Source organism: Oncorhynchus masou, unplaced genomic scaffold (assembly GCF_036934945.1).
Source record: "Oncorhynchus masou masou isolate Uvic2021 unplaced genomic scaffold, UVic_Omas_1.1 unplaced_scaffold_2342, whole genome shotgun sequence".
Classification (NCBI taxonomy): domain Eukaryota; kingdom Metazoa; phylum Chordata; class Actinopteri; order Salmoniformes; family Salmonidae; genus Oncorhynchus; species Oncorhynchus masou.
In genome coordinates this window covers 34,526-59,764 of record NW_027008804.1, presented here as the reverse complement: position 1 = coordinate 59,764, position 25,239 = coordinate 34,526, and the positions used below count along the sequence as shown (strand labels likewise).

The following is a 25,239-nucleotide window of genomic DNA, read 5'->3' as shown; positions in this document are numbered from 1 at the left end:
AGCTCTTTCCACACTGACCACAGCTATAAGGAGTTCTCTCCAGTGCTCTTCCCACACTGATCACAGCTATAAGGCTTCTCTCCAGTGTGCATTAGCTGGTGTGTAGTCAGGTGGCCTGACTGACTGAAGCTCTTCCCACCCTGATCACAGCTATAAGGTTTCTCTCCTGTGTGTACATGCTGGTGTACGGTTAAGGCTCCTGCACTAACAAAGCTTTTCCCACAATCAAGGCAGGGGTGAGGCTTCTCCCCTGTATGAATTCTTACATTAGTTTTGAAGGTGTTAGATGGAGCAAAACTCTTACCACACTGATCACAGTGATCACAGTGAATAATGAAGCCACTCTGGCTTGTGAAACTCTTCCCACAGTCAGAGCAGCAGTGGTGAGGTTTCTTCCCTGTACGTCTCTGCTGGTGTTTCTGGAGATGTTCTAATCCGGAGAGACTCTTCTCTGTCTCCTCAGCAACATGTTGTTGAGGCTCCCCAGACGATAAGCCCCTCCCACTAAGAGAACGATGGTTCAGGGTGTCCCCTGTAAAATAAAGATCTTGAATAGTTAGTATTTGTATATGGACCCATGTTTCCAAAACATTTTATTTTTTATTGTTTTATTATTTAGCAGACGCTCTTATCAAGAGCATTTTACAGGAGCAATTAGGGTTTAGTACCTTGCTCAAGGGCACAGACAGATTTTTCACCTTGTCGCCTCAGAGATTGGAACAAGCAACCTTTTCATTAGTGTCCCAACACTCAACCACGAGGCTACCTGCTGCCCTTATCATCAAACAATTTATTAGGTACATTCCCCTCCAACAGGAGACTGGACTGAATTTACTGGCCACTGAGTGTTTACTGTTTATCAATCAATTAACAGAAGATGCAGAATCAGATTGTAGTCTAATCCACACCCCCCATGGTTCTTACTTGATGAAATCAGATCTCCATCTCCCTCCTCGTGTCCTTCTCTCACAGTTCCACTCTGCCCTGGTGTTTTCCTGCAGTCGACCAGCCTCACAGACACCCTCTTCAGACCCAGCAGTAAGGTGCTACCAGGAGAGTTGTGACCAGGGGACTCCGGCAGGGTGGAGGGGGACGGACTAGCTCTGTCCTGGTGACCACAGGAAGTATTGTAGAGAATATCATTAGACCAAACATTTGATTACTTTAGTCTAAATCTCTGATTGATGGCTGCATCCTTATAATACCTCCTCCTTTGTCAAAATGGAATTGGAATATTTTTTACAAAATGTAAAAACGTATAAAACTTGATGGTAGAATAAAGATCAGAACAGAAATGAAAAGCTCCACCCCTCTTTCAAGATGTAGATGTCACCTCCCCTTCCAACGTGTGAAAGATGGTAACACCTGCTAAATCATGTTGTTCAAATAACCAGTGATGAAAAACCTAAACACCAGAACTACTGCTGCTAGTTATCCCACTTGGAGCATGTTGAGAAAAATGTCAGTCTCATAGTTTCAGTATTCTTATACAGTACATATATAGAAGATACCATCAGATATGGGGGTATTGTGGCATGTAGTAGAAACCTACAGTAAAAAGGTATTGTGTAGCCTGGTGCAATTTCTGCCCCATGCAACATTGCTCAAGATCCACTTGTCTTATTACTGTAACAGCATCCACATTTAAAACTGTCAACATTCAGATAATGAGTGAAATAAACTGTAATTTACCACCCAAGTATTTCAGCAGTACATTGTACACTACATCATTTCAATTTTCATTTTTTTTAATACTGTATGTAAACTTGACACTTTATAATTTTGCTTATGTAATTCCGTTTTTAGCAGTTTGATTAAATGATAGTTAAATGTATTGTTAACAAATGACAGGAACATCGTTGTACTTACAGTTATGAAAATCTACAACATACTTATGACAATTCCACCAAAGAGAGAAAAAACATCATTGGATTGGTGGAGTCATGTGATAGTGGGAGAATCCACCATATGTTTCATAACAGCCATTTCCTTTCAAATCAGTGAAGGAAAGTGAACAAGTGCACAGTTAGGGAGGAAGGAAAGATAACTAGGGATTCCTTAACATATTATGTAGGTAGAAGTGGAACTAGCGTGAGGGCCATGGGTGTGACTGTTCCAGCATATACAAAGAAACATGATGTAGACCTGCCATTATTTAACACTATAAAATATTATGTAACACCATAAACATTTTTTAAAACTCTATAAAACATGCAACACTATAATTACATATTTAACACTATAAAACATATGATTAAATTAAATCCTGGAATTGGTCTGAGTGGTTGTTGCTTATTGCTTATTTTATAAAACAATGTATCCTACAGGTGTCTGTTAGTATAACTCCTTGAGGGGACCCCTGGGACTGGTAGCTGCACTGCTGGTTGGCTGCTGGTGGGGAAGGACCAGGGTCTTCAAAATGATTTATTTATTGAGTTTAAATTAAGTTAACACACTGCTTTAATACTTACAAGACCATCATGATTAATTGACCGAGTGATTTTGTCTTGCAGTAATGTGGTCCCTGCCTGTATTTCCTTCTTGCCCCCATTAGCCCCCACCCCTAGTGCTGCACCACTGGAATGGCCGTGCATGGCAGAGTTGTTGACAGATATCCAACACATGGGCAAGTCCAGCATCCAGGTCGGAGCTGTAAAAATAATCAAGCCAGTCAATTGGCAAAGTTCTTAGTTTGGCACTGTTGATCTGCACAGATTTGGATTAAAAATGTAAAGACAGGCTCCTTCTCCTATTTTAATTTATTCAGGATGTTTGAAACTTAGTTTGTTCAGATACTAGCCAGCATGCATTTGCTCTCTGCAGTCCACAACATGCTGTTTACATGTCGATTTGTTTTCTCAGCTACAGCTTGAGTGGTGTCCTGCCGGACAGTGAAATATGGCTAGCTCTAAATATAGCTTGGTCTATGGAGTAGCTAGCTAGCTAGTGTTGCAAAAGTATATTGCATTACATGCATTGTAAGGTAGCAGCGTGTCAATTTGATTTTGAACGGATGCAGCTATGTTTTCTGCAAAAATATAGGACTGTCATTTGGATGTGAACTAGCTATCGTTAGCCAGCTTCTGTGTTAATGTCAGCGATTGTTGTCTGGATCAGGACAATGGCTGAAGTTGTTGTTTGTGTAACAAACCTTCCATAAACCATTACAGCGAGCTACCTTTCTTTGCCTGAAGGTTAGCTAGCTAGCAGCTTTCAATTGACTGGTGTTCGCTAGCTACAGAGGCTAGCTGGACTTTGGACAAGCAAGCTAATGTTAGCTAATAGCTGTAGTATTGTTGCCAAGCATCCAAGTCGCTGACCAGGTTAGATAGATTTAGCTGAAAAGATGTTAGCATTGTCAGAAATGCTACAAAAAGGTAGCACATTGTTGGATCTTAATGGAAAGAAATGTGCACGTGAGAGTAATAAATGATCAAATGTAATAAAATCTGTGATACCCAAAAAGTTATTAAAACCTTTTAATTCCAATCATCACTTTATGGAAGCTATAGTGGCATTTTAATCCAACGCAATAATGTTAGCAAAGTAGGCACAGAAAATACTGAACATAAAATATAAAATAATAATTGTCCAAATATATTTTTTGTGCCAGTGTGTAGTGAGATGAGCATCTCAAAAAAAAATAGTAATAATTTGAAAAGGGGCTATTAACTAGCTGGCCTGGTACATCGTTGCCCATGAATGGAAGTTACTAGGCTTGCGAGCAAGCATCTTAGCCAGGTTGCCTTGGGGGAGTGTGTACTGTATGACGGAGTCCAAGACCGTTCAGGGAACATAAATTGGGACACACACAACATGTTTTTTTTTTCTTCGACTTGCACGCACACACAGAAATCAGTACCATGGATAGACACGTCATATTTAGCTTAGGTTGATGGGACTACATCGTTTTTGGCAGGGGTGAAACTTTGGTTTTAAAAGTGTGTGTGTGTGTGTGTATTTTTTATCTGAACACCTGTTACACGAGTGCAGCAAGGAGCCAAGGTAAGTTGCTAGCTAGCATTAAACGTATCTTGCACGTTCGCACTTTGGTGTGAAAAGTGCAAATCAATCCCAGAACAGCAGAGGACCTTGTGAAGATGCTGGAGGAGACAGGTACACAGCCAGCGTAGTCTAGTGGTTGGACAAGTAACCGGAAGGTTGCAAGTTCAAACCCTCGAGCTGACAAGGTACAAATCTGTCATTCTGCCCCTGAACAGGCAGTTAACCCACTGTTCCTAGGCCGTCATTGAAATTAAGAATTTGTTCTTAACTGACTTGTCTAGTTAAACAAAGGTAAAATTTAAAAAATCTATATCCACAGTAAAATGAGTCCTATGTTGACATAACCTGAAAGGCTGCTCAGCAAGGAAGAAGCCACTGCTCCAAAACTGCCATAAAAAAGCAGACTACGGTTTGCAACTTAACATGGGGACAAAGATTGTACTTTTTGGAGAAATGGCCTCTGGTCTGATGAAACAAAAATATAAAGTTTTGGCCATCATGACCATCGTTATGTTTGGAGGAAAAAGGGGAGGCTTGCAAGCCGACGAACACCATCCCAACCGTGAAGCACGGGGGTAGCAGCATCATGTTGTGGGGGTGCTTTGCTGCAGGAGGGACTGGTGCACTTCACAAAATAGATGGCTTCATGAGGGTTGAAAATTGTGGATATATTGAAGCAGCATCTCAAGATATCAGTCAGTAAGTTAAAGCTTGGTCGCAAATGGGTCTTCCAAATGGACAATGACCCAAAGCATACTTCCAAAGTTGTGGAAAAATGTCTTAAGGACAACAAAGTCAAGGTAATGGAGTGGCCATCACAAAGCCCTGACCTCAATCCTATAGAACATTTGTGGGCAGAACTGAAAAAGCATGTGCGAGCCAGGAGGCCTATCTCTGCTATAGCTATACAGCCTAGTTGGGATAGCTGTCACTGCTGCCCCAGTGTCTAGTTTAAATGACACAACCTCCCCATTGAGTTTAATGTCTGAATGCCAGACAGTATTGTTTCCCTTTACTTCTCCCAGCAAGATGCTGTCCTGCTGTACCTCCTCAGAAACCTCATGCATTTGCTTTAATCAACAGACAGCTGAAAAGCATTCAGCATGCATTCAGCATCCTTTGCTGGGCAATCTTTCCATATGTGGAAAGGGGATTTCCCACTTTTGCGACAAACATTTGAACAAGCTACTGGTGCTGCTGTGATTGTTTTCTCCACGTCTGTCTCTGTTTTGTGTTCCCGTCCGTTTTTTTTAGCTCTGTATGAAAATGCATGCATTTCCTCACTCTCTTCGTTCTGCAAGGAGCTGCTGTCGCGCAGTATCGTCTGCTGTCTTTTTACTGTCTCACTCTGCCTAAATAATATTAACTCCATATCATTCTTCGACACAAGCTATCAATGTTGTATTACTTCCGCATAAAGACTCGCGCAAACACAAGCTAACAGCACCGTAACTGGTAGCCTAGCAACAGAAATCACCTATTTTCAATGGTCGTTTTCTTTATTTGGGCGCAACAAATTAGTGTATAAACGCTGTGTGGTCGAACTGACATCTGGAGAAACAATGAGGTGTTCAAAGAAGTTACCCGGTACTTTTAAATACTCTCAATGGCCAATATAAAGCAACAGCAATCCAGGGTTTATATACATAATTGGTGTCGGCGATGCCTAATTATTTCTCCCTGGTTCTGACTTGACCTGCTTGTTGCGCATTGCCTTGTTTCCTCAATCTGTGTGCGATGAGCTAGTAGGCTACTTGGCTGAAATTACCACCATGGTTTCTTTTGTCCTGCTGTTCAAATCGAACTCATGTATGTGGCAGATCACACGTTAAAACAGGACCTAGACATTTAAAACACCACAATAGGTAAACTATTAATAGAAGTCAACCAAACTTACCCGATCCATCGTGGAATCTAACGTTACTTTATTCTTTCAATTTTTTTTATTTTTTTTAAAAACGACACTAAATGTGTATGCTACAGTTATTTTCTTAGTCACAGCGTTCAGATAAAGAAAAGCTAGACCACAACTTTATAAATATCAAAACTCCATTTAAGTTGTGACAAATGAACGTCTCATTTAGACTAATCGTACATTAGAAACGTCCTGCAAAAGCCTGTGGAAATGTGTTTGGTTTGAAAACTAGATAGAGGATGGTAACAAAGTACTTCCTGTTGATGCTTTCCGGCTTCTTCTGTGGTGTTTGAAAGGTGCCGCCACCTACTGTATATAGTCATCAACACCTCTCTTCAAGTGGGTGAGGCGGTTTTGGGAGTCATTATGCTAGAAAATACTTTTGTATTATATCATGAATTTATTTAAACGGTACATAACATGTTTCACTGTTTTAGTATCATCCTGAATGATAGTAAATGCATTATGTCCACGTGTGGTTGTATTGTTTTTATATTTGCAAATACAATCTACAATCACAAATCTAAGGTATTTATAGAAACAACAAAAACAGCTTGGTTAGAGAAATTCTTTGCTGTTGTCTTTCAAATGAGCTCATGGCTAGATTCCTTTATAGGGCGTGACCACAGGAATCAGAGGTTAGTTTGTTTAATATAGTTTGCAACCGGAGTATACACTTACAGCAATTTACAAACAAGACACTCAGTTCTCAAGATGGTGTTCTCTTTATATCCCCTACTATGGTTCACCCCTCGCAGGGTGACATTCCTTAACTTTAACACAATATAAACTAATCATTAATAGTTGCTAATACAAAGATGTTTCTGCTAGACGGAGTTCAGCTTATTGTTATTTGCAGTTTCCCAATCCTCCTTTCTCTTGCCCGACCGAGCTCCCTGTCTCATTGACTATAAGAACTACAGATGAATTGTTAATTTTTAAAAATTAAATCAATGTATGTGTCTATAACTGTGTGCTTGTTTGTGTAAGAGTACAAGGGCATAGGTTTGTGTGTGTGGGTTTGTAATTGGTGGAGGGTGGTATGTGCATTAACATTGGTGAAGTAACACATTAAACATTGGTTTAGGTGTTAAAGCCTGTCTTGAAAAAGCCAAACCTTGACCCAGAAAATATAAAAAAACTATCGGCCTATATCGAATCTTCCATTCCTCTCAAAAATCTTCGAAAAGGCTGTTGCTCAGCAACTCACTGCCTTCCTGAAGACAAACAATGTATACGAAATGCTTCAGTCTGGTTTTAGACCCCATCATAGCACTGAGACGGCACTTGTGAAGGTGGTAAATGACATTTTAATGGCATCGGACCGAGGCTCTGCATCTGTCCTCGTGCTCCTAGACCTTAGTGCTGCTTTTGATACCATTGATCACCACATTCTTTTGGAGAGATTGGAAACCCAAATTGGTCTACACGGACAAGTTCTGGCCTGGTTTAGATCTTATCTGTCGGAAAGATATCAGTTAGTCTCTGTGAATGGTTTGTCCTCTGACAAATCAACTGTAAATTTCGGTGTTCCTCAAGGTTCCGTTTTAGGACCACTGTTGTTTTCACTATATATTTTACCTCTTGGGGATGTTATTCGAAAACATAATGTTAACTTTCACTGCTATGCGGATGACACACAGCTGTACATTTCAATGAAACATAGTGAAGCCCCAAAATTGCCCTCGCTAGAAGCATGTGTTTCAGACATAAGGAAGTGGATGGCAGCAAACTTTCTACTTTTAAACTCGGACAAAACAGAGATGCTTGTTCTAGGTCCCAAGAAACAAAGAGATCTTCTGTTGAATCTGACAATTAATCTTATTAATGGTTGTACAGTCATCTCAAATAAAACTGTGAAGGACCTCGGCGTTACTCTGGACCCTGATCTCTCTTTTGAAGAACATATCAAGACCATTTCAAGGACAGCTTTTTTCCATCTACGTAACATTGCAAAAATCAGAAACTTTGTCCAAAAATGCAGAAAAATTAATCCATGCTTTTGTCACTTCTAGGTTAGACTACTGCAATGCTCTACTTTCCGGCTACCCGGATAAAGCACTAAATAAACTTCAGTTAGTGCTAAATACGGCTGCTAGAATCCTGACTAGAACCAAAACATTTGATCATATTACTCCAGTGCTAGCCTCCCTACACTGGCTTCCTGTCAAAGCAAGGGCTGATTTCAAGGTTTTACTGCTAACCTACAAAGCATTACATGGGCTTGCTCCTACCTATCTCTCTGATTTGGTCCTGCCGTACATACCTACACGTACGCTACGGTCACAAGACGCAGGCCTCCTAATTGTCCCTAGAATTTCTAAGCAAACAACTGGAGGCAGGGCTTTCTCCTATAGGGCTCCATTTTTATGGAACTGTCTGCCTACCCATGTCAGAGACGCAAACTCGGTCTCAACCTTTAAGTCTTTACTGAAGACTCATCTCTTCAGTGGATCATATGATTGAGTGTAGTCTGGCCCAGGAGTGGGAAGGTGAATGGAAAGGCTCTGGAGCAACGAACCACCCTTGCTGTCTCTGCCTGGCCAGTTCCCCTCTTTCCACTGGGATTCTCTGCCTCTAACCCTATTACAGGGGCTGAGTCACTGGCTTACTGGGGCTCTCTCATGCCGTCCCTGGAGGGGGTGCGTCACCTGAGTGGGTTGATTCACTGATGTGGTCATCCTGTCTGGGTTGGCACCCCCCCCCTTGGGTTGTGCCATGGCGGAGATTTTTGCGGGCTATAATCAGCTTTGTCTCAGGATGGTAAGTTGGTGGTTGAAGATATCCCTCTAGTGGTGTGGGGGCTGTGCTTTGGCAAAGTGGGTGGGGTTATATCCTTCCTGTTTGGCCCTGTCCGGGGGTGTCCTCGGGGAGGGCCACAGTGTCTCCTGACCCCTCCTGTCTCAGCCTCCAGTATTTATGCTGCAGTAGTTTATGTGTCGGGGGGCTGGGGTCAGTTTGTTATATCTGGAGTACTTCTCCTGTCAGATTCACACAGGACACCGAATTGAAGTGTGCGTTCTCTAATTCTCTCCTTCTCTCTCTCTGAGGACCTGAGCCCTAGGACCATGCCCCAGGACTACCAGACATGATGACTCCTTGCTGTCCCCAGTCCACCTGGCCGTGCTGCTGCTCCAGTTTCAACTGTTCTACCTTATTATTCGACCATGCTGGTCATTTATGTACATTTGAACATCTTGGCCATGTTCTGTTATAATCTCCACCCGGCACAGCCGGAAGAGGACTGGCCACCCCACATATGCTCTCTCTAATTCTCTTTCTTTCTCTCTCTCGGAGGACCTGAGCCCTAGGACCATGCCCCAGGACTACCTGACATGATGACTCCTTGCTGCCCCAGTCCACCTGGCCGTGCTGCTGCTCCAGTTTCAACTGTTCTGCCTTATTATTATTCGACCATGCTGGTCATTTATGAACATTTGAACATCTTGGCCATGTTTTGTTATAATCTCTACCCGGCACAGCCAGAAGAGGACTGGCCACCCCACATAGCCTGGTTCTTCTCTAGGTTTCTTCCTAGGTTTTGGCCTTTCTAGGGAGTTTTTCCTAGCCACCGTGCTTCTACACCTGCATTGCTTGCTGTTTGGGGTTTTAGGCTGGGTTTCTGTACAGCACTTTGAGATATCAGCTGATGTACGAAGGGCTATATAAATACATTTTATTTGATTTGATTTATTACATGATCGGTTTAAGTTATTACGTTATTCATTAAAAAACGTTGTTACCTGATACCAATAACTTATTACATTAGGTGGAAAAGGTTATTAGACAACTTTTCATCATATTAACCAACAAGATGTTACATTTACCAGTTTTATTACATTATAAATCTAAAAGTTATTACATTAACCGTTGGTACAAGACACAGTATGCATAGATCTTGTCTTGAACTCATGGAAATAATTATCCAATATATTATGGATTAGATTTAGGATCATTTTAATCAATACAGATTTATAAAATACACAATTTAAGTGATAACTTCATGTTTAGAAGATAGTTGGATTGAATGTATTGATCAATTGAATACATGAATATACACCTATTGTTGAAACTTTCTACATAATGACATTTAATAATAATAGTATCATGAGTACATGAAAGAAGATACTATTATCAACATCCCCTCACAGGTTCACTATGACATTTCCCATGATAACATTTATCCATGTAGATCAATGTGTGATATTACAAAGACACAGGGAGACCTGATCCTAGATCAGAGCTGCATATTATGCTGCACAGAGGTTACCATGGTGATCAGACTAAGTCAACTGTTTAAGAATGGGAGATGGATATGTTTCTATAGAGCCTTTAATTTAGGGATCTATAACCACTGTCGGGTATAGGATGGAGATGAAATATGGCACGTTTTTGATTTCTGGTGTTTTTTAATTTGCCCTAAAAGAGAAAAACTCTTTCCACATAGACAGACATAGGGTTTCTCTCTAGTGTGTGTTCGCTGGTGTGAATTCAGGGTCCCTAACTCAGCAAAGCTCTTTCCACACTGATCACAGCTATAAGGCTTCTCTCCTGTGTGTGTTCGCTTGTGTGAATTCAGGGTGGAAGCTCGAGCAAAGCTCTTTCCACACTGATCACAGCGATAAGGCCTCTCTCCTGTGTGTGTTCGCTGGTGTATAGTTAGTTTATCTGATAGAGCAAAGCTCTTCCCACACTGATCACAGCTATATGGCTTCTCTCCAGTGTGTATGCGCTGGTGTTTATTCAAGGTGGAAACCACAGCAAAGCTCTTTCCACACAGATTACAGCTATAAGGCTTCTCTCCAGTGTGAATGCGCTGGTGTATAATCAGGGTGTTAGCTACAGCAAAGCTCTTCCCACACTGATGACAGCTGTAAGGCTTCTCTCCTGTGTGTACACTCTGGTGTATGGTTAGGGATCCTGCACTCGCAAAGTTTTTCCCACAATCAAGGCAGGGGTAAGGCTTCTCCCCTGTATGAATTCTCAGATGATATTTGAATGTGTAATATGTAGCAAACCTCTTCCCACATTGATCACAGCTGTAAGGCTTTTCTTCTGTGTGTGTTACCTGATGTCTAGTTAGGTTGGAAGCTTGAGCAAAACTCTTCCCACATTGATCACAGCTGTAAGGCTTCTCTTCTGTGTGTGTCACCTGGTGTCGAGTTAGGTTGGAAGCGTGAGCAAACCTCTTCCCACATTGCTCACAGCTATAAGGCTTCTCTCCAGTGTGTGTTACCTGGTGGGCTGTCAGGTTGCCTGAGTGATTGAAGCTCTTCCCACACTGATCACAGCTGTAAGGCTTCTCTCCAGTGTGTGTTAGCTGGTGTGCTGTCAGGTTGCCTGCCTGATTAAAGCTCTTTCCACACTGAACACAGCTATAAGGCTTCTCTCCAGTGTGTGTTACCCGGTGTGTAGTCAGCTGTCCAGACCGAGCAAAGCTCTTCCCACACTGATCACAGCTATAAGGCTTCTCTCCAGTGTGTGTTACCTGGTGTGTTGTCAGGTTGCCTGACTGATTGAAGCTCTTCCCACACTGATAACAGTGATAAGGCTTCTCTCCGGTGTGAATACGCAGGTGAATTATGAAGGATCTCCGTGTTGTGAAACTCTTCCCACAGTCAGAGCAGCTGTGGTGAGATTTCTTCCTGTACGTCTGTGCTGGTGTTTGAGGTGTTCTGATTGGGAGAGACTCTGCTCTGCCTCGTCAGCAACATGTTGTTGTTGAAGCTCCCCAGATGATAAGTCCCTCCCACTGAGAGGAGGAGAGTCCCCTGTGAAACAGACATTGAAACAGACATTGAATAACTCGGTTTTGGAAATATGGGTCCATAAACAAACAATATATCATTATACACTCAGTGGACAGTTTATTAGGTACACTCCCCAGTTCATGAAAATAGGTCACTCCTACAGACAGTGAGTCACGTGGCTATGGCTTGCTATATAAAGCAGACAGACAGGCAGAGACATTAAGTTCCTGTTTCATTGAACATCAGAATGGGCAAAACAAGTGACCTAAGTGACTAAGCGAGGTATGATCGCCGGTGCCAGGCGCGCCGGATCCAGAATCTCAGAAACAGCCACTCTCCTGGACTTTTCACACACGACAGTGTCCAGAGTTTACCAAGAATGGTGCATCAAAAAGCAAATATCCAGTCAACAGCAGTCCGGTTGGTGAAAACAGCTCATTGACGAGAGAGGTCACAGGAGAATGGCAAGAATCGTGCAAGCTGACAGGCAGACCACAAACAGACAAATAACTGCACAGTGTATCTGAACATTGTTGCTGACCAAACCCAATAGAGCATCTTTGGGATGAGATGGAACGGGCTGTTGACATCATGAATGAGCAGCCGTCTGCAGCAACTGCGTGTTGCCATTGCGTCAGCATGGACCAACATCCCTGTGGTACGTTTCCGACACCTTGTAGAATCCACACTCCGGAGAATTCAGGCTGTTTTGGAGGCAAAGGCTGACCCGACCCGGTACTAGATTGGTGTACCTAATAAACTGGCCAATTACTATATATTGTTTATCAATGAATTAACAGAAGTTGCAGAATCAGATTGTAGTTTCATCCACACACACCCCATTGTTCTTACTTGATGAAATCAAATCTCCCTCCTCGTGTCCTTCTCTCACAGTTCCACTCTGCCCTGCTGTTTTCCTGCAGTCGACCAGCCGCACAGACACCCTCTTCAGATCCAGCAGTAAGGCGCTACCAGGAGAGTTGTGACCAGGGGACTCTAGCAGGTTGGAGGGGGACGGACTTGCTCTGTCCTGGTGAACACAGGAAGTATTGTACATAGAATATCATTAGATCAAAAAATGTGATGACTTTAGTCTAAATCTCTGATTGCTGCATCCTTATAATACCCCATTTCTCCTGAAGTGTGCAATCGTTCACTACTTTCCACAAAACGTACATATTTTCTCAAATCACCCAAGTATTTTAGCAGCGCATTGTACACCACACCATAATTTCAAATGGTAGCACAGTGACTCACTTTACCCTACTGTATAGAAGTACACTGGCTGAAGAAGAGTGGTGTAGTATTTACAGTCAAATCCATGAATTATTTGGTTTTAGCTTCCAACCTAAATTAAATTGATGTCAATTTATACCATTTTTTTTCAAACAGTACCTAAACTCGACACTATCCAATTTTGGTTTTGTGGTTCAGTTTTTAGCAGTTTCATTAAATTATAGATAAATGTATAGTTTACAAATGACAGGAAAATCTTTTCAAAAGTAATTTATTGAAAATGGCCTAAGAATTTTTAAACAGATTTTTGTGCTTAGAGTTGTGAAAATTTACCACATCCTTGTGAAAATTCCACCAAAGAGAGAAAGAGAAGTTAAGAGAAGTGAACAAGTGCACAGTTAGGGAGGACGGAAAGACAATTAGGGATTCCTTAACATATTATCTAGGCAGAAGTAGAGCAAACGTGAGGGCCAAGGGTGCAACACAAGAACCGCGATTTGCCACATCATTCAAAAGAGTTCTGGCACACCATTGAGCGCTGCTGAAAAGCAAAGGTGCTACCGTGCCCGACGTGATGCTGATTAATCTGTTTGGGTGAGGGGGCAGCATTTTCACGTTCGGATGAAAAGCGTTCCCAGCGAAAATTTCCTGCTACTCAGGCCCAGATGCTAATATATGCATAATATTAGTAGTATTGGACAGAAAACGCTGAAGTTTCTAAAACTGTTTGAATGATGTCTGTCAGTATAACAGAACTCATATGGTAGGCGAAAACCTGAGAAAAATCCAACCAGGAAGTGGGAAATCTGAGGTTTGTAGTTTTTCAACTCATTGCCTATTGAATATACAGTGTCTATGGGGTAATATTGCACTTCCTAAGGCTTCCACTAGATGTCAACAGTCTTTAGAACCTTGTTTGAGGCTTCTACTGTGAAGTGGGGAGAATAAGAGCTGATCACGCTCACTCACCTGAGAGCGACCTGCATTCCATTGCAATTCTAAAGACAAAGAAATTCTCCAGTTGGAACATTATTGAAGATTTATGTTAAAAACATCCTAAAGATTGATTCTATACATCATTTGACATGTTTCTACGCACTGTAATGGAACTTTTTGACTTTGTCTGGACCTAGTGATCGCGCGTCATGGATTTGTGAACTCAAGGCGCGAACACCAAGGAGGTATTTGGACATAAATGGACTTTATCGAACTAAACAAACACATGTGGAACTGGGATTCCTGGGAGTGCATTCTGATGAAGATCATCAAAGGTAAGTGAATATTTATAATGCTATTTCTGACTTCTTTTGACTACACAACATGGCGGGTATCTGTTTGGCTTGTTTTGGTCTCTGAGCGCCATACTGAGATAATTGCATGGTTTACTTTTCCGTAAAGCTTTTTTGAAATCTGACAAAGCAGTTGCATTAAGGAGAAGTATATCTATAATTCTGTGCATAATACTTGTATCTTTTATCAAAGTTAATTATGAGAATTTCTGTAAATTTATGTGGCTCTGTGCAAATTCACAGGATGTTTTGGAGGCAAAGCCAAATGTAAACGGAGGTTTTTGGATATAAATATGAACTTGATCGACCAAAACATACATGTTTTGTTACATTAGTGTAAGCACAGATCATAAGAATATATTTACAATTTACAATGGGCGTGAGGTGTCAAAAAACCCCCACCTCCATACCTCTTGATCTCTCCCCTCCGGTGGGTATGAGGAGAGATGTCTCTGCAGGATTGTGGTCCACAGTAACCTGACCCGAACAGGCCAGTCATGACAATACTTATGTTAAGCCCTGATATGGATATGCCATATGGCAGTTGGCTGCACTAGTTCATTTAGCAGGCAAGATTTGCTTAGAATTCCGTGGCATTATTTTATAGTATGAAGAAAACAATTGAACATAGCTGTATAAAATAGAAAGGATATTTTCTTCAAGCGATTTGAAGGAGTGCGAACACATGCGGCTATTCTGTGTTGAGAGGTGAAGAAAGAAAACAGGTACTTGCATACGCTTAAGTAAAGAAAAGGAACTATTTGCACAATGAACAGTGAAATAGGCATCACTTTTACTTGACAGGTATAATATGTAATAATTAAGGGTAACACTTTATAATAACCATCATTAGTAAGTCATTTATATCTATTAATTACTGGGTAACGACCCTCAAATAAGTTGCTACTGTGAAATCAATAATGAAAGTATCTATGGTTACAGTTAACGGCTGGCGCTGTCTATTTTGCTGCAGGTGAAATGGTTAAGTAACAATATATTTACGTGTTTCTTTTAGGCAACATGACTTTGGGAGAAGAAAAGGAGCAATGTCAAAGCAAAATTAAACAGGGAGCTGCAGAAACTACAAGATCAGTTGAGGAAAGTCGAACACCGAGCAGAGAAATACAGAAAGCGGCTCCAACGATCGAAAAAGGACCACCCATCTCCAAGATCAAAAGTCAACAAGTTGGTTCGGCAAATCTCGGGCACATCCCTAAGGAGAACCCTGTTGTTTCATACAGCAGTAGCTGAGGAAGTACATAACAAGTACACACATTCAAAGAGAGAGTGACAGACAAGTCATTGCAGGAATAGTCACCAGCAAAATCCTGAAGTACAGGTTGCAGAGATTGGCAGAGGAGGTTGTGGATACAACTGGTAAATTAAAATGTCTACAGGTACCAGAGGAAGAAGCACAAGGGGATTGCTGCCATGCTGAGATCAACGGTGAGATGATTATTTTTATGTAACGATGTCAGCAGGATCACAACAGGAAAAAAAGAAAAAGGTGACAAAAAAAAGAAAATGCAGAAAAGATGGTGGATTCAATGAAGACCCTCCATTTGAAGTTCCTAGATGAGCATACCAACCTCCGTCTATCATACTCACTGTTCTGCACACTTCCCCTCCGACTGGGTTGTGCTTCCAACATTGGCAGATCGTGACACATGCATGTGCAAACAACATGAGGCTTTATTTAGCCTAAAAGCTTCACCAGATGCACATCATCTACACATCCAATGTGGAGAGCCTGACGCATGCCATCACGTGTGACACCACAAGCATGCTATGTATGTATGTATGTATGTATGTATGTATGTATGTATGTATGTAATGTAATGTAATGTATGTATGTGGAATGTGAGCAATGCAGCAATAATATCTATACACTCAAAAGCCACCGATCGCATCTCCTACCTTCAGTGTACCACTGTGGACAAAGAGCGCAAAAATCACTTTGAAAAAAGGATTTGAATGCCCCACAAGAAGAGTTGGTGGAAACATTTTGCTCCAGAAGTTCAGGCACCATCTCTATAACATCAGACAGCAATATGTTTTCTAACGGGCGCTGAACCTCCTTGCAAATTAATGTGCAGTCCATATTGACTTCTCTGAGAACTACGGCTGCAAGTACAACACTCAAGCACAAGCTGTCCATTTTGGTGCATCACATTAACAGCATCTGCCCCTACCTCCTTCTGCACTGTATCGGCATCCAGACTGAAGTGACCACCTGCCATATGGCAACACCTGGAGCCCATCCTGAGGGAAATCCAAGAGAGATGCCCGGATGTTTGTTTTTTTGCGACGGTTCCTACACACAGTACACGCAGAGTGGTAATTTTTACCTCTTTTGTACTGACATTTTCAAGAAGGGGTTTACAAGAGGAACCTGGAACTACTTCAAAGCTAGTCAGGGCAAAGGTGCCCCAGATGGTGTGGGTGGCACATTGAAGAGCAGGGCCAACAGGCTTGTCAGCCAAAGAGTTGATATCCCCATGGCATTGTCCCTGTACCAAGCTCCGAGTGAGGGACAATCGAAGGTGAAATTGTTTTACATTCAGGAGCAAACTGTGGAGGATGCAGTGAAAGAAATGCCAGCTGACCTTCCAGCCGTATCGTCCACATTGAGGCTCCACCAGGTGGTCACTCTTTCACCTGGGAAAATTCGCTATAGCGACGTCAGCTGCATGTGTTCTGCAACAGGGAATCTGGAGTGTGATTGTTTTTTGGCAAAGTGCTCCAGCTTTAATCCCACAGATGACCACACCGAAGACCTCCATACACAGCACACCAGAAGAAGCACACTAAGTTAACAAACAGATCACCGACCATTTCGATTCCCACTGTACCTTCTCCGCTATGCAATCTGGTTTCCGAGCTGGTCATGGGTGCACAGCCACGCTCAAGGTCCTAAACGATATCATAACCGCCATCGATAAGACAGTACTGTGCAGTCGTCTTCATTGACCTGGCCAAGGCTTTCGACTGTCTGTCACCACATTCTTGTCTCAATAGCCTTGGTTTCTCAAATGACTGCCTCGCCTGGTTCACCAACTATTTCTCAGATTGATTTGACACACTGAACTCCGAGGGCCTGTTGTTCGGAACTCTGGCAGTCTATGGGGGTGCCAAATGTTCAATTCTAGGGACGACTCTTTTCTCTGTATAAAATCAATTATGTCGCTCTTGATGCTGGTGATTCTCTGATCCACCTCTACGCAGACGACACCATTCGGAATACATCTGGCCCTTCTTTGGAAACTGTGTTATTAAACCTCCAAACAAGCTTCAATGCCATATAACACTTCTTCCCTGGCCTCCAACTGCTCTTAAATGCAAGTAAAACTAAGTGCATGCTCTTCAACCGATCGCTGCCGGCACCTGCTCGCCCGTCCAGCATCACTACTCTGAACGGTTCTGACTTAGAATATGTGGACAACTACAAATACCTAGGTGTCTGGTGAGACTAAACTCTCCTTCCAGACTCACATTAAGCATCTCCAATCCAAAATTATATCTAGAATCAGCTTCCTATTTTGCAACAAAGCCTCCTTCACTCATGCAGCCAAACATAACCTCGTAAAACTGACTATCCTTCCGATCCTTGACTTCGGCGAGGTAATTTACAAAATAGCCACCAACACTCTACTCAGCAAATTGGATGCAGTCTATCACAGTGCCCTCCGTTTTGTCCTCAAAGCCTCATATACTACCCACCACTGCGACCTGTATGCTCTCGTTGGCTGGCCCTCGCTATATATTCGTCGCCAAACCCACCGGCTCCAGGTCATCTATAAGTCTTTGCTAGGTAAAGCCCCACCTTATCTCAGCTCACTGGTCACCATAGCAACACATACCCGTAGCGCGTGCTCCAGCAGTTATTTTTCACTGGTCATCCCCGAAGCCAACACCTACTTTGGCTGACTTTCCTTCCAGTTCTCTGCTGGAACAAATCGCAAAAATCACTGAAGCTGGAGACTTATCTCCCTGACTAACTAAGCATCAGCTGTCAGAGCAGCTTACCGATTACTGCACCTGTACACAGCGCATCTGTAAATAGCCCACACAACTACCTCAACCCCATATTGTTATTTTTTTTGCACCCCAGTATCTCCACTTGCACATCATCATCTGCACATCTATCACTCTAGTGTTAACGCTAAATTGTAATTATTTCACCACTATGGCCTATGTATTGCCTTACCTCCTAATCTTACTACATTTGCACACACTGTATATATATTTTTCTATTGTGTTATCCCACGTGTAACCCTGTTGTTTTTGTCGCACAGCTTTACTTTATCTTGGCCAGGTCGCAGTTGTAAATGAGAACTTGTTCTCAACTGGCCTACCTGGCTAAATAAAGGTGAAATAAATAAATAATATATATATATATATATATATATATATATAGGGATTACTCTGAATATCACACATGGACATTTCCTATGGTCGAATATGGAATCATTCAATATCCTGAGGTGTGACACGCTATTTTCTCTCTTCATGTTGATAAATACTGACTGTATACATTGCATATGTGTTCTCAGCACATTCAAGACATGAAGTTTATCTTGGTGAGGTCCATATATTGATCTCGATACGCTGAAAATAAGGAGGATTTCTGATGCAGTGTTCAGCAAAGGCTCAATAATGAAATCCATACTTTTCTTTTATGCACAAATCGTGTTTGGATTCTCTCCAGATATCATTCATGGTTTGGCCGGATATCGACTCATACAGTGCCTTGCGAAAGTATTCGGCCCCCTTGAACTTTGCAACCTTTTGCCACATTTCAGGCTACTAACAAAGATATAAAACTGTATTTTTTTGTGAAGAATCAACAACAAGTGGGACACAATCATGAAGTGGAACGACATTTATTGGATATTTCAAACTTTTTTAACAAATCAAAAACTGAAAAATTGGGCGTGCAAAATTATTCAGCCCCTTAAGTTAATACTTTGTAGCTCCACTTTTTGCTGCGATTACAGCTGTAAGTTGTTACAGCTGTTGTTTTCAAAATGAGAGTTTCCGGATTTGACCATATTAATGACCAAAGGCTCGTATTTCTGTGTTTATTATATTATAATTAAGTCTATGATTTGATAGAGCAGTCTGATTGAGTGGTGGTAGGCAGCAGCAGGCTCGTAAGCGTCATTCAAACTCTACTGCGTTTGCCAGCAGCTCTTAGCAATGCTTGCTTCACGACGCTGTTTATGACTTCAAGCCTATCAACTCCTGAGATTAGTATTGCCAGCTTAAAGTGCCTATTAAAACATTCAACAGTTAAAGGTATATGAAATACAAATGGTATAGAGAGAAATAGTCGACGCTTCATTTTGGGGCGGCAGGGTAGCCTAGTGGTTAGAGTGAGCTGACAAGGTACAAATCTGTCGTTCTGCCCCTGAACAGGCAGTTAACCCACTGTTCCTAGGCCGTCATTGAAAATAAGAATTTGTTAACGGACTTGCCTGGTTAAATAAAAGGTAAAAAAATAATATAATAACTATAATAACTAAGACTTAAAACTTCTTAACCTCTTGAAACTCTAGGGGCGCAATTTCATTTTTGGATGAAAAACGTTCCCGTTTTAAACAAGATATTTTGTCACAAAAAGATGCTCGACTATGCATATAATTGATAGCTTTGGAAAGAAAACTGAATTTTCCAGAACTGCAAAGTTATTGTCTGTGGGAGCCCTAGAACGGAGATACAGGCAAAACCAAGATGAAACGGCAACCAGGAAACCAGCAGGATTTTTGAGGCTCCGTTTTCCATTGTCTCCTTATATGGCTGTGAATGCGAGAGGAATGAGCCTGCCCTTTCTGTCGTTTCCCCAAGGTGTCTGCAGCATTGTGACATTTGTAGGCATATCATTGGAAGATTGACCATAAGAGACTACATTTTCCAGGTGTCCGCCCGGTGTCCTCCGTCGAAATTGGTGAGTCTTTTTCAGCTGCTGGTATTTTTCCATGCGATTCTGAGGGGAAAGCAGGCTTCCACGAACTGCATATCAATGAAGAGATATGTGAAAAAACACCTTGAAGATTGATTCCAAACAACGTTTGCCATGTTTCGGTCGATATTATGGAGTTAATTCGGAAAAAGTTTGACGTTTTGGTGACTGAATTTTCGGTTCGTTTCCGTAGCCAAATGTGATGTACAAAACGGAGCGATTTCTCCTACACAAAGATTCTTTCAGGAAAAACTGAACATTTGCTATGTAACTGAGAGTCTCCTCATTGAAAACATCCGAAGCTCTTCAAAGGTAAATTATTTTATTTATTTGGTTATATGGTTTTTGTGAAAATGTTGCGTGCTAAATGCTACTCAAAATGCTAAGCTAGCTTAGCATACTCTTACACAAATTAGTGATTTGCTATGGTTCAAAAGCATATTTTGAAAATCTGAGATGACAGTGTTGTTAAGAAAAGGCTAAGCTTGAGAGCAGGCGCATTATTTTCATTTTATTTGCGATTTTCAGAAATCGTTAACGTTGCGTTATGCTAATGAGCCTGAGGCTTTATTCACGATCCCGGATCCGGGATGGGGAGTATCAAGAGGTTTTAACTGGGAAAATTGAAGAACTGGGAATATTGAACCACAAGCTTTCGTATGTTCTCATGTTCTGCGCAAAGAACTCAAACGTTAGCTTTTTTACATGGTACATATTGCACTTTTACTTTTTTCTTCAACACGGTTTTTGCATCATTTAAACCAAATTGAACATGTTTCATTTATTTGAGGCTAAATAGATTTTATTTAAGTATTATATCAAGTTAAAATAAAAGTTCATTGTTCTTTCAGTATTGTTGTAATTGTCATTATTACAAATATATATATTAAAAAAAATAAAAATGTAATTTATATATAAATGGACTATTAATCATCGATATCGGCTTTTTTAAGACCTCCAATAACCGGCACCTGCGTTGAAAAATCATAATCGGTCGACCTCTAATAGGTGGTGCACAATATCTAAGGAAGTCGAAGGGTTGAAGACCACACTATCTACCTAGAGTTTATCTGTATTTTTTGTAGCCATCTACATACTACCAGTTAGAGGCTGGCACTAAAACCGCACTCAATGAGCTGTATTCCCCCATAAGCAAACAGGAAAACATTCATCCAGAGGCAGCGCTCCTATTAGCCGGGGACTTTAATGCAGGGAAACTTAAATCCGTTTTACCAAATATCTATCAGCATGTTAAATGTGCAACCAGAGGAAAAATAACTCTGGAACACCTATACTACACACAGAGAAGCTTTCAAAGCTCTCGCTCGCCCTCCATTTGGCAAATCTGACCATAATTCTATTCTCCTGATTCCTGCTTACAAGCAAAGAATTAAAGCAGGAAGCACCAGTGACTTGTTCTATAAAAAAAGTGGTCAGATGAAGCAGATGCTAAACTACAGGACTGTTTTGCTAGCACAGACTGGAGTATGTTCCGGGGTCTTCCGATAGCATTGGAGTACACCACGTCAGTCACTAGCCTCATCAATAAAGTGCATCGATGACGTCGTCCCCACAGTGACTGTACGTACATTCCCCAACCAGAAGCCATGGATTACAGGCAACCTTTGTACTGAGCTAAAGGGTAGAGCTGCCACATTCAAGGAGGGAGACGACACCGGAAGCTTCTATGAAAATACGCTATGCACTCCGACGAACCATCAAACAGGCAAAGCGCCAATACAGGACTAAGATCGAATCGTACTACACCGGCTCTGACAGGGCTTGCAAACTATAACAGACTACATAGGGAAGCACAGCCCAGAGCTGCTCAGTGGCACGAGCCATGTCGCTCGAGGCAAGAAAACACTGAAACATGCATGAGAGCATCAGCTGTTCCAGACGACTGTGTGATCACGCTCTCCGCCGCCAATGTGAGAAAGAACTTTAAACAGGTCAACATTCACAAGGCCGATGGGCCAGACGGTTTATCAGGACGTGTAGTTTGAGCATGCGCTGACCAACTGGCAAGTGTCTTCACTGACATTTTCAACCTCTCCCTCTCCGAGTCTGTAATATGAACATGTTTCAAACAGACCACCATAATCCCTGTATACAAAGGTAACTTGCCTAAATGGCTACCGACTACCGCTACCGTCTGTAGCCATGAAATGCTTTGAAAGTATGGTCATGGCTCACATCTACACCATTATCCTAGAAACCCTAGACCCACTCCAATTTGCGTACCACACCAACAGATCCAAAGATGATGCAATCTCTATTGCACTCCACAATGCCCTCCCCATCTGGACAAAAGGAACACCTATGTGAGACTGCTATTCATTGACAACAGCTCAGCGTTCAACACCATAGTGCCCTGAAAGCTCATCAATAAGCTAAGGACCCTGGGACTAAACACCTTCCTCTGCAACTGGATCCTGGACTTCCTGACGGGCCACCCCCAGGTAGCAAGGGTACATAACACATCCGCCACGCTTATCCTCAACAGTTTAGCCCCTCAGGGGTGCATGCTCAGTCCCCTCCTGTACTCCCTGTTCACTCATGACTGCACGGTAAGGCACGACTCCAACACCATCATTAAGTTTGCTGATGACAACATTGGTCACCGACAACAATGATCCAACCTATAGGGAGGTCAGAGACCTGACCATGTGGTGCAAGGACAACAACCTCTCCCTCAACGTGATCAAGACAAAGGCGATGATTGTGAACTACAGGAAAGAGGACAGACCACACCCCAATTCTTATCGACGGGGCTGCAGTGGAGCAGGTTGAGAGCTTCAAGTTCCTTGGTGTCTACGTCAACAAACTAACATGGACCAAGAACACCAAGACAGTCGTGAAAAGGGCACAACAAAACATATTCCCTCTCAGAAGACTGAAAAGATTTGGCATGGGTCCTCAGATCCTCAAAAGGTTCGACAGCTGCACAATCGAGAGCATCCTGGCAGGTTGCGTCACTGCTTGGTATGGCAACTGCTCTGCCTCTGACCGCAAGGCACTAACATAGGGTAGTGCGAACAGCCCAGTACATCACTGGGGCCAAGCTCCCTGCCATCCAGGACCTCTTTAGCAGGCAGCGTCAGAGGAAGGCCCTAACAATTGCAGCCACCCTAATCATAGACAGTTCTCTCTGCTACCCCGGGCAAGCTGTACCAGAGCGCCAAGTCTAGGTCCAAGAGGCTTCTAAACAGACTCCTGAATAGCTAATCAAATGGCTACCCAGACTATTTGCATTGCCCCACCACGCTGATGCAACTCTGTTAGTGTCTATACATAGAGTTATTAAAGTGGCAATCGACATGTACATTACCTCAACACCTCCACACATTGACTCTGTACCAGTAACACTATTGTTATTTACACTGCTGCTCTTTAATTATTTGTTATTTTTATCTTACTTTTTAAAGAATTTTCTTTAAAACTGCATTGTTGGTTAAGGGCTTGTCAGTTAGGGTGACCAGACGTCCCCGTTTTTGGTGGCCTGTCCCCGGTTGAAGCTGTCCCCGGAAATGTCCCTGTTTTTAACAGTGCGTTAAAAACAGACTGCAAAGTGAAATAATATTTTACGTGGCAAGAAAGACCGGGCAGAAGAGCCTACCGGTTGATGTCTCAAACGCGTTGTGCTTGTTTTGTCCAGCAGAGGGGGCTGCTCGATATAGCAGCTTCACTGACTCTTTTACATTTACATTTACATTTAAGTCATTTAGCAGACGCTCTTATCCAGAGCGACTTACAAATTGGTGAATTCACCTTCTGACATCCAGTGGAACAGCCACTTTACAATAGTGCATCTAAATCATTAAGGGGGGGGTGAGAAGGATTACTTATCCTATCCTAGGTATTCCTTGAAGAGGTGGGGTTTCAGGTGTCTCCGGAAGGTGGTGATTGACTCCGCTGTCCTGGCGTCGTGAGGGAGTTTGTTCCACCATTGGGGGCCAGAGCAGCGAACAGTTTTGACTGGGCTGAGCGGGAACTGTACTTCCTCAGTGGTAGGGAGGCGAGCAGGCCAGAGGTGGATGAACGCAGTGCCCTTGCTTGGGTGTAGGGCCTGATCAGAGCCTGGAGGTACTGCGGTGCCGTTCCCCTCACAGCTCCGTAGGCAAGCACCATGGTCTTGTAGCGGATGCGAGCTTCAACTGGAAGCCAGTGGAGAGAGAGCGGAGGAGCGGGGTGACGTGAGAGAACTTGGGAAGGTTGAACACCAGGCGGGCTGCGGCGTTCTGGATGAGTTGTAGGGGTTTAATGGCACAGGCAGGGAGCCCAGCCAACAGCGAGTTGCAGTAATCCAGACGGGAGATGACAAGTGCCTGGATTAGGACCTGCGCCGCTTCCTGTGTGAGGCAGGGTCGTACTCTGGGATGTTGTAGAGCATGAACCTACAGGAACGGGCCACCGCCATGATGTTGGTTAAGAACGACAGGGTGTTGTCCAGGATCACGCCAAGGTTCTTAGCGCTCTGGGAGGAGGACACAATGGAGTTGTCAACCGTGATGGCGAGATCATGGAACGGGCAGTCCTTCCCCGGGAGGAAGAGCAGCTCCGTCTTGCCGAGGTTCAGCTTGAGGTGGTGATCCGTCATCCACACTGATATGTCTGCCAGACATGCAGAGATGCGATTAGCCACCTGGTCATCAGAAGGGGGAAAGGAGAAGATTAATTGTGTGTCGTCTGCATAGCAATGATAGGAGAGACCATGTGAGGTTATGACAGAGCCAAGTGACTTGGTGTATAGCGAGAATAGGAGAGGGCCTAGAACAGAGCCCTGGGGACACCAGTGGTGAGAGCGCGTGGCGAGGAGACAGATTCTCGCCACGCCACCTGGTAGGAGCGACCTGTCAGGTAGGACGCAATCCAGCGTGGGCCGCGCCGGAGATGCCCAACTCGGAGAGGGTGGAGAGGAGGATCTGATGGTTCACAGTATCGAAGGCAGCCGATAGGTCTAGAAGGATGAGAGCAGAGGAGAGAGAGTTAGCTTTAGCAGTGCGGAGCGCCTCCGTGATACAGAGAAGAGCAGTCTCAGTTGAATGACTAGTCTTGAAACCTGACTGATTTGGATCAAGA

The 25,239-nt window shown here is 42.8% G+C and overlaps 1 long non-coding RNA gene across 2 annotated transcripts; it reads right to left on the bottom strand.

The window, feature by feature from the left end:
• Nucleotides 1-50: 50 nt before the first annotated feature.
• On the bottom strand, nucleotides 51-6,165 carry LOC135533372 (uncharacterized). 2 transcript variants are annotated; one of them, XR_010454486.1, is made up of 4 exons: nucleotides 5,903-6,165; nucleotides 2,472-2,650; nucleotides 925-1,108; nucleotides 51-532 (listed from the first exon to the last, which is right to left on the bottom strand). It is a non-coding gene; the product is annotated as an uncharacterized LOC135533372 (long non-coding RNA). The 2 variants fall into 2 exon arrangements; XR_010454485.1 differs by lacking the exon at nucleotides 2,472-2,650.
• Nucleotides 6,166-25,239: the final 19,074 nt, after the last annotated feature.